The following is a 9657-nucleotide window of genomic DNA, read 5'->3' as shown; positions in this document are numbered from 1 at the left end:
GGTAAAAACGTTATTTTTTTAATTTTCACCAGCGAAATTAAGAATGATAGAAGTTTGGTGTCAAAGAACAAATTGCGGAGCTAATAGAGAGCTTTAATTTGATTGAGAGAAACAATCAAGTTTAATATGAATTTTTAGGATAAAATTAATAATAACACATTAAACATTCCTAATATTCAAATTATCACTTCCAAATGGATTTAATCCAATAATTTAGATGTTCCACAATTATATCCTGTACTAAATTTTCTCATCTTTCAAATGGAAGCAACAGAATCGTCTTCCGTTGCGTACTTTTGAATGTAGAGCTAGTATGAGGCAACAGAGTCCGAAACCAAAAAAAAAGTTCTATAGCTCTGTCATTGTTGAAATTCGAACATATGCGTGGAAGGATTTTTTTCATCAAATCCTGAGAGATTCTGGATAAAATTTCTTTCATGTGAGAAAGGTGTTTTCTGACTTTGAGGGGATGAATCAAAAATTAAATTCATCTTTTATATTCAAATAACGAAAAATATATGTATAAAAAAATTGTTTTTTGACACGATTATACACAGGATTCGATTATATACAGTAAAAAAATCCTGGACTGTATATAATCGAGTCGGCGCTATATCGTATGAAATATTTCGTCATCCTTCACGCAACTTGAAAATTCCATCATCGCAGAACTACTTTGTTTTTTAACGTAGGATTACGTCTTTCGGGAACATATTGGGGTACAAATTGAAAATCGAAAATCGAGTACATCGTGAAAATTTTCCAATTTCAAGCGCTTATTGCTCAGTCATTTCATGATAGATTGATGAAATTTTCGCGTCAATCGATTTCGGCACTCCATAACAATTTTTTATATTGAAAAAAATAATATATGTCATGAAACTAACTATCGAACAATTTAAAAATCTCAACCCCTATCCTAACTTAAATACCCACTTCTGATTGGTCGAAATTGACAACACATGCGGCGGGTCCCTAACAGAGACATCGAAACCAAGCTGCCTGGGGGGAATCGGCATTGCAAAAACACAAAAGTAGGGGGAGCTTTTGCTCTCGCCGAAATGTGTTCCCCAACAGAGACATCAAAACCAAGCTGTCTGGAGGAAATTGGCATAGCAAATATATGCAAGTCGGGGAAATTTTTATATTGCAAGTAAGGTGAGTGATACGATTAATTTTGGCAAATAAAATTTAAATTCGGAACTTTAATGTTGGTTGCTTCGTGAAATTTCATATCAATGACCGATCGTGTATTGTGAAAAATTTACCACAAGTGTTAGTGTAAAATTGTATATGGTTGCAGTTGTGTTAAAAATGACTTGATATATGAAACGATTTATTCAAATATAAAACCAAGGTGTGTTCCCGCTCGAGAACGGATTGTCCGGTTTAGGCTGTCTGTTTTGTTGTGTTCATTTTCACCTAAGGAATGTTTATACGGCGAGAAAAATAGGAAAAGTGAAGAAATATTAGAAAAAGTTATTTCCCATATGCTCTACATCTCTAGTGTTAGGTGTTGTTAGTTCAGTTAAAATTCGCATTGGGTTGAATAAACACTCAGAAATTAAAAATTATAAAAGAAAATTTCCTTTTCAATTCAAAAATGTTTTCTCTATATTAAAGAAACCTGTTTTTACTGATGAGAAAAAATGATAATTGTGTTCGGTATTGGTAATTATCTTATATTACATTGGTAAGTTATTTTCTTTATTTTATCCATACATATCACAGGAGGTATCTCGTTTAGGATCACAGAGGGCGGTTTTCATCATATCTCGTTCCACTTCAATATCTCATATCTGATACGCAAGATCCAACGACTGTTTACCATCCTTCTGTCATCATCACTGGGTATACTGTGGTGGACTGAACAAATAATACCCAGCAACCAAACAAAACGGCCCTTTTCAGGGCTACCAAATCGTTATCAAAGAGTTTAACGATGTAATTCTTCAAACATATCCAAAATCAACAGAAACCCTAACGGAATCCTACGTCGGCTATGCGGTCGTGGCTCGGCCACAACCCTCATGTGACTTTTTTTCGTCAAAAGACTGCGTAACGTGCTTTTTATGATATCCAATGAATCGAAACTCTTTTTTTTTTTTTTTTAATTCGTTTATTTTTATAGGCTCAGTTACTTAAGTTTAAAGGAGCCGAATTCTTAAATATAATTTTAAAACTATATATATAAACAATTTTCTTACTTCTATGGTTAGTAAGGTGGAAAACCGATTACTCGCGGTGTACTCGAGTTTAGGAGGGTGACATATTTTTAGGAGAAGGATGGGATATAAGGAAATTGTAACAATGTTGATGAACACTCAATTTATAAATCTATTCGTATATCTATAGTGTATTTACATTTCAACTTATTCTACTATTTATAGCAAGGGGACGAATTACCCCCAAAGGAAGGAAAGGAGGGTATAAGGATGTAGGGGCAATCACACACGAAGATCTATAGCTTTAAGGAAAACATATATATGAGACATGTAATCAAGGTCTAACCGAGCCAACACATCTCTCACCGGCACATTGGGCTGTCTTCCTCGGGCCCGAAGGGAGTTTTTTAAATTCGATCTGGCGACCAGATACACCTCGCACGACCAAACAATGTGCTCGATGTCGTGATAACCTTGGCCACAAACGCAGAGATTGCTGCTGGCAAGATTGAAACGGAAGAGTAGTGCATCTAACGAACAGTGATTGGACATGAGTCGTTAGAAAGTCCGAATAAAGTCCCGACTCAAGTCCAGACTTTTGAACCACGGTTTGAGGCTAACCTTAGGGATAATCGAGTGAAACCACCGGCCCAATTCATCTTCATTCCACTTGCGTTGCCAGTTAGCGATGGTATTTTTGCGGACTAAAGAATAAAATTCATTGAAGGCGATTTGACGCTGATAAATATCGCCTTCAATTGCACCTACCTTTGCTAATGAGTCAGCCCTCTCATTACCCGGAATGGAGCAATGTGAAGGGACCCAGATAAAGGTAATGACATAACAGCGTCTGGATAAAGCACTCAAAATTTCTCGTATTCTCTCAAGGAAGTACGGCGAGTGCTTTTCCGGCCTCACTGAACGGATAGCTTCGACAGAGCTAAGACTATCCGTTACAATGTAATAGTGTTCAACAGGTCGTGAGGCGACGCTGTCCAGCGCCCAATGAATTGCTGCCAATTCAGCAATATACACTGAGCAAGGATTCTGAAGACTGTGTGAGGTGCTAAAAAATTCGTTGAACACTCCAAATCCTGTGGACTCGTTTATAGTGGACCCATCAGTAAAGTACATATTATCACAATTGATACCCCCATACTTTTCATCGAAGATCGTTGGAGCGATCCTCGATCGTTGGTAATCTGAATATCCATGGATATCTTGCTTCATGGACAGATCAAAATGCACAGAGGAATTGATGTAGTCAGGGAAACAAACACGGTTGGGAATATACGAAGAAGGATCAACCTGCATGGAGATGAATTCATGATATGAACTCATGAATCCGGAGTGAAAATTTAGCTCGATCAGCTGCTCAAAATTTCCGATCACCAATGGGTTCATGACCTTACACCGGATGAAGAACCGAAGAGATAATAAATTGAAGCGATCTTTTAGTGGGAGTAGGCCTGCCAAAACCTCGAGACTCATGGTATGCGTTGAGGGCATACATCCCAACGCAATACGGAGACAAAGATACTGAATTCGCTCGAGTTTAATGAGGTGTGTTTTGGCAGCTGATTGAAAACAGAAACTGCCATACTCCATCACTGAGAGAATAGTTGTTCGATACAACATTATAAGATCTTCTGGGTGGGCTCCCCACCAGGTGCCGGTAATTGTACGGAGAAAGTTTATTCTTTGTTGGCATTTTTTACTCAGATACCTAATATGGGCCCCCCAAGTACATTTGGAGTCGAACCAGACCCCAAGATACATGAATGACATAGCATGAGTGATCGGTTTACCCAAAAGTTGAAGCTTTGGTTTTGCTGGTCTATGCTTCCTAGAAAAAACCATCATCTCTGTTTTCTCCGTGGAGAATTCGATCCCTAGACCAATGGCCCAGGCTGAAAAATTGTTCAAAGTATCTTGGAAGGGTCCTTGCAGGTCGGATTCGTTTGATCCTACGACAGACACCACTCCATCATCTGCAAGTTGTCTTAGGCTGCAATTTCGTGTAAGGCAATTGTCGATATCGCTTACATAGAAGTTGTACAAAAGGGGGCTTAAACATGAGCCCTGGGGGAGGCCCATGTAAGAGACCCGACTTACTGCCGAATCTCCGTGAGAAAAGTTCAAATGTTTCTCACAAAGCAAGTTATATAACATATTATTCAATAGAGGCGGCAGACCCTGAGAGTGTAATTTGTCCGACAAAACCTCTATTGAAACAGAATCGAAGGCCCCCTTTATGTCCAAGAATACTGAAGCCATTTGTTTTTTTTTCGGCGTAAGCCATTTGAATTTCTGAAGAAAGCAACGCAAGACAATCATTCGTCCCCTTGCCCCTGCGGAACCCATATTGTGTATCTGAGAGTAGGCCATTCGTTTCAACCCATCGATCAAGGCGAAACAAGATCATTTTCTCCAACAATTTCCGTATACAAGACAGCATTGCTATTGGGCGGTACGAATTGAAGTCGGACGCGGGTTTTCCGGGTTTTTGAATAGCTATAACTCGTACTTGTCTCCAATCATCTGGAACAATATTATTCTCCAGAAACCGATTGAATAAATTCAACAAGCGATGTTTCGCCACATCAGGGAGGTTTTTCAGCAAGTTGAACTTAATTCTATCCGATCCCGGAGCAGAATTGTTACATGAGAGCAGAGCAAGAGAGAATTCTACCATCGAAAACTCGGAATCAAGATCGCACCTATCTTGTGGTATATCTCGAACAATTTTTTGCACAGGAGCGGAATCAGGACAAACCTTCCGTGCAAAATTAAAAATCCATCGATGTGAATATTCTTCGCTTTCATTCGTTGAAGAGCGATTTCTCATGTTTCGAGCCACTTTCCATAATTTTTTCATTGACGTTTCTCGTGACAAACCTCCCACGAAATTTCGCCAATAAGCACGTTTTTTCCCTTTGATTAAGTTTTTAAATTGATCTTCAAGGGCTAAATACGTTTGAAAATTTTCAGGGGTTCCACGTTTCCAAAAAGCTTTAAATGCATTCGATTTTTCTACATAAAGCTTGGAACATTGGCTATCCCACCGTAGATTGGGACGCCTTCGGGAAATGGTGGAACCTGGGATGGGTTTCGTTTGAGCGCGAACCGCGCTGTCATAGATCAAACGAGAAAGGAAGTTATACTCCTCCAATGGAGGTAAACCATCTCTGGAATTGATGGCTAGAGCAATCGCGTCCGCATATTTTTTCCAGTCAATGTGTCTTGTGAGGTCATATGCCATGTTTATAGATTCAGAAGAATTCGACCCAATGGTGATGGAAATTTTGATTGGCAAGTGATCACTACCGTTGGGGTCCTGGATTACATTCCACTTGCAATCTAACGATAATGAATTCGAGCAAAGCGAGAGGTCAAGAGCACTTGGGTTAGCAGGAGGTTTAGGTACACGTGTTGTTTCCCCAGTGTTCAAAACGGTCATATTGAAGCTGTTACAAAGGTCATATATCAACAATGAACGATTGTCGTCGTACTGTTCCCCCCAGGCAGTTCCGTGAGAGTTGAAGTCTCCCAAGATCAATCGTGGCTCAGGAAGGAGTGAGCACATGTCATCAAGTTGTTTGCGGCTAACCGCATCTCTCGGAGGCCAATACAAGCTGACAATACAGAGGTCTTTGCCTCTGATGTTTGCATGACAAGCAACAGCTTCGATCCCTCCATAAGTGCCTCCTGAGTGGCACTTATTGATCCCCAAAAGCACCCCTCCGTATCTATCATCACGGTCCAAGCGTATAATATTAAAATCGTGGAAAGAGATATCATCTCGCGAAGAAAGCCAAGTTTCGGACAGAGCAAAAACATCACAATTGTAGTTATGAATTAAAATTTTGAATGTATCCAATTTAGGGATAAGACTACGACAATTCCACTGTAAAACAGTGATATCTCCGACCTCTCTATTTGAATTAGACATCAAGAGAGATAATCATTGCAAGGAGGGGCCATGTTTGCATCAATTGTTGCAAAATTGTCTTTAATACTGGAAGCATTGAGATGACAAGGGTTCTGATGGAGTCGGAAACATTAAAACACTTGAAGATTTGGTCCAAAAGGTCAGACAACTTTATAAATCCCGATTGGGAAGTTGAACTGGACGGAAAAATAGGGACAGTTGGGGTTTTTGATGTCCCCTCGAGTGCTGGGCCATTCGAAGGTGAATTATTCCCACGGAAACCAGGAGGAACCTGATTTTGCTTGTCCGCTGCACTCGATTTTTTAGGCATGCTAACAGGGGGTATCACCGGAGGGGCTTGTCCTTGAACTTTGGGAGTGGTCACATTTTTGCGCCGGGGATTCCCTTGGAAAATGAACGGTGTGCCCCCGTTAGCTGTGTCCGCTTCTATTTCGTCAACGGGCAACGTGGCGAAGACATTTTGTGTGTTGATTGGTTGTTGTTGGAGAGTTGGTGGAGGTTGGTGGAGAAGCGCCCTTTAAAATATCCGCAAAAGTGCGTTTCGAGCGTTCCTTCAAAGAGCGCTTCTGTTTCTCCCAGCGACTCTTGTAATTTTCACAAACTGAGAGCTCGTGTGGGGATCCCCCGCAATATGGACATTTATGCTCAGTCGCACTGCAGGATTTCCCCTCATGTTGCTCTCCGCAAGTGGCACAGCGCTCCTTGTTGGCACAATAATCCGAAGTGTGACCAACTGACTTGCATTTGTTGCAAGTCATGGGCTTTGGCACGAAGAGTCGCACAGGTAGTCTCAATTTGTCCACCATAACGTAGTCAGGGAGGGCGGCACCAGCAAAGGTGACTCGAAACGAGTCGGTCGGCGTAAATTTAGTTTGGTCCCCATCATGGGAAAGTTTCCCGAGTTGGCGACAGTCCAAGATTTTCACTTCCATTGAGGGGAGCTTCTTGAACTTGCCTTTTCCTTCTGCTTTTATTTGTTCGCTCGTCAGACCCGTTTCAGTTATCACCCCCTCAATTTCTACGTTATGGGAGGGTATAAATGTTCGATATTCGAGAGTGAAATGTTGATCAGCAACAATCTCGTTTGCGTGTTTCCGTTCATTCACGACAACTCGCAATTTGTTCGGTCTAACCCTGCGAATTTCAGATACAGAAGTGTATCTGGCCAGATCTTTCATGATCTGAATCACGTTAAGGTTTTTTCCTTTCGGTTTTGGCCGGAGGAAAACAACCCAAGGGCCAGTTCCAGGTGCATCTTCTGGATAAACTCTGACACGTGGAGCGGAGACAACAGAGGGGGAAGACGAGGACGAGGACGAGGACGAGGATGAGGATGAGGACGAGGACGAGGATTGGGATGGATCGGAAGCATCAGAAGGGGGAAGCGAAATCGATGATGGGAGAGGGGGAGTGGAAGTAACAGTGGGTTGAGAAGGGAGGCTTGCAATTTTCTTAGAGGGGGGCTTGGTAGGATGAGCGGATTCGTCCCCAGAAGAATTATCTTCCTTATGAGGGACTCGTTTATGTTTTTTCCCAGATCTTGTATGAGATTCATTATCGGAGATCTCCATCTCTGGAGATCCTCCACTATTCTCCATTTTACAAAAATTTCTGTCTTATTTCTAAATTATTTTTGATTTTAACAATAATCTTAAAAAAAATAGCAAAAAAAAAATTATGATAATAATATCAAACAATGAACAAATGAATTGAATAATAATATTAATAATAAATATGTGTACCTTAATATATAAGTTGTTCCAATAATGCGCACTACTGCCCTAATCAGGGAGAGACAGAGGCTACGCGCTACGGAGACAACACAATAGCGCAAGAATCCCGTTTGCGATAGTCACGCGATGGCGATCCCGTTATGCCGAATCAGTTCAACAGCCGCAATCCGGCTCGCTGCAAGAGCGCTGCTTCCTTTGTTCCTTCGTTCCACTTCACAAAAGGTCAGGTCGAAAGCGGACAGCAATGACCTTCACTCGTACACGATTCACTCGTACCAATAGCACAATAGCAAAAGTGGCAACGCACAATACCGACACTGAACTTTACTCGTCAAGAGTTGGATAGCGAATGAATCGAAACTCTTGTCCTTTAGTTATCTTTTCCATCGGCCCGAACAAATGATAATCTGAAGATGCAATATCTGAAACAAAGAAAGACTTTCTCCTGGTGGAAACAGCCTTCGAGGATAGCTAACGGAGGTCATTTGGTTAGCTCAAAGATTTTGTTTCACTCAATATTGTTATGAATGCTTAGATTTTACATCACCAGTCACGATTTGCTTCAAAACTGACCTTGCCAGACTATTTCACGAATAATCGGGGTTCTACTGTATTTGTAATGAAGCTGCTAATTCATGTGTCGTCTACTGAGGATTATTCTTGATCAGTGTCTCGATTTGATTATCATTAGCAGGGCCTTACAATTAGTGCTATTCTCTCTTCACGCACAATCAAGAGAATATCACTTCAGCTTCGTACAGTCTCATTTCATTTCACGTTCATTTCCTTCATCCATCATAATGAAGCGAAATTATCAAATCATTAAATGAAAATGAAAGGTTCTTATATCGAATGAAAATGTCTTATCTATCTATCTTCTATTTATATATATATATATATATATATATATATATATATATATATATATATATATATATATATATATATATATATATATATATATATATATATATATATATATATATATATATATATATATATATATATATATATATATATATATATATATATATATATATATAAAAATGGATTACTGTCTGTCTGTCTGTCTGTCTGTCTGTCTGTCTGTCTGTTTGTCTGTCTGATTCTTATGGACTCGGAAACTACTGAACCGATCGACATGAGAATTAGTATGTAGGGTTTTTGGGGGCGGGGAAGGTTCTTATGATAGTTTGAAACCCCTCCCCCCTCTCTAAGGACAAATGAAACACAAATTTCTACATTACTCGAGAATTAATCAAGCAAATTAAACGAAATTTGGCATGTTGAGTTTTTAGGGTGCAATAAATGATTCTATGCTGGTTAGATACCCCTCCCTCGTCTCACAAATTTCTGCTTTACTCGAGAATTAATCAAGCGAATGAAACCAAATTTGGCATGTGAAGGTTTGGTTGGGGGATTTTTCGTCAAAGAAAATTCTTCCGGCTTGCACTGTGGTCACGCGTATTCTAGAGCTTGCCACTCTAGAGTACATTCAAGGCGTGTTATTCGGCATAGAAATCTCAACCAAGTATTAATGAACGACGCTAATTAATGAATACGTTGAGACGGCAAAAGTTCCACAGGGAACGTTAAGGAACTGTCCAATTTAGGGCTGTCTTCATTCTATCATATTTTCTGTATCAAACATTTATTCCATGTAACTAAGAAACATGTTTTTTTGTAAGTGGATGAAAAATCTTGCAAGAGAATTGTGTCTGAAAATAATCTGATATTATAATGTTGAGTTTTGGTAGAAGTACTAAAATTTTATAGCAAAAAAAATTTTTAAAGGGTCGATTAAAAG

Source organism: Toxorhynchites rutilus, chromosome 1, assembly GCF_029784135.1.
Source record: "Toxorhynchites rutilus septentrionalis strain SRP chromosome 1, ASM2978413v1, whole genome shotgun sequence".
In the NCBI taxonomy this organism is placed as follows: domain Eukaryota; kingdom Metazoa; phylum Arthropoda; class Insecta; order Diptera; family Culicidae; genus Toxorhynchites; species Toxorhynchites rutilus.
Note: the sequence above shows the minus strand (reverse complement) of the source record.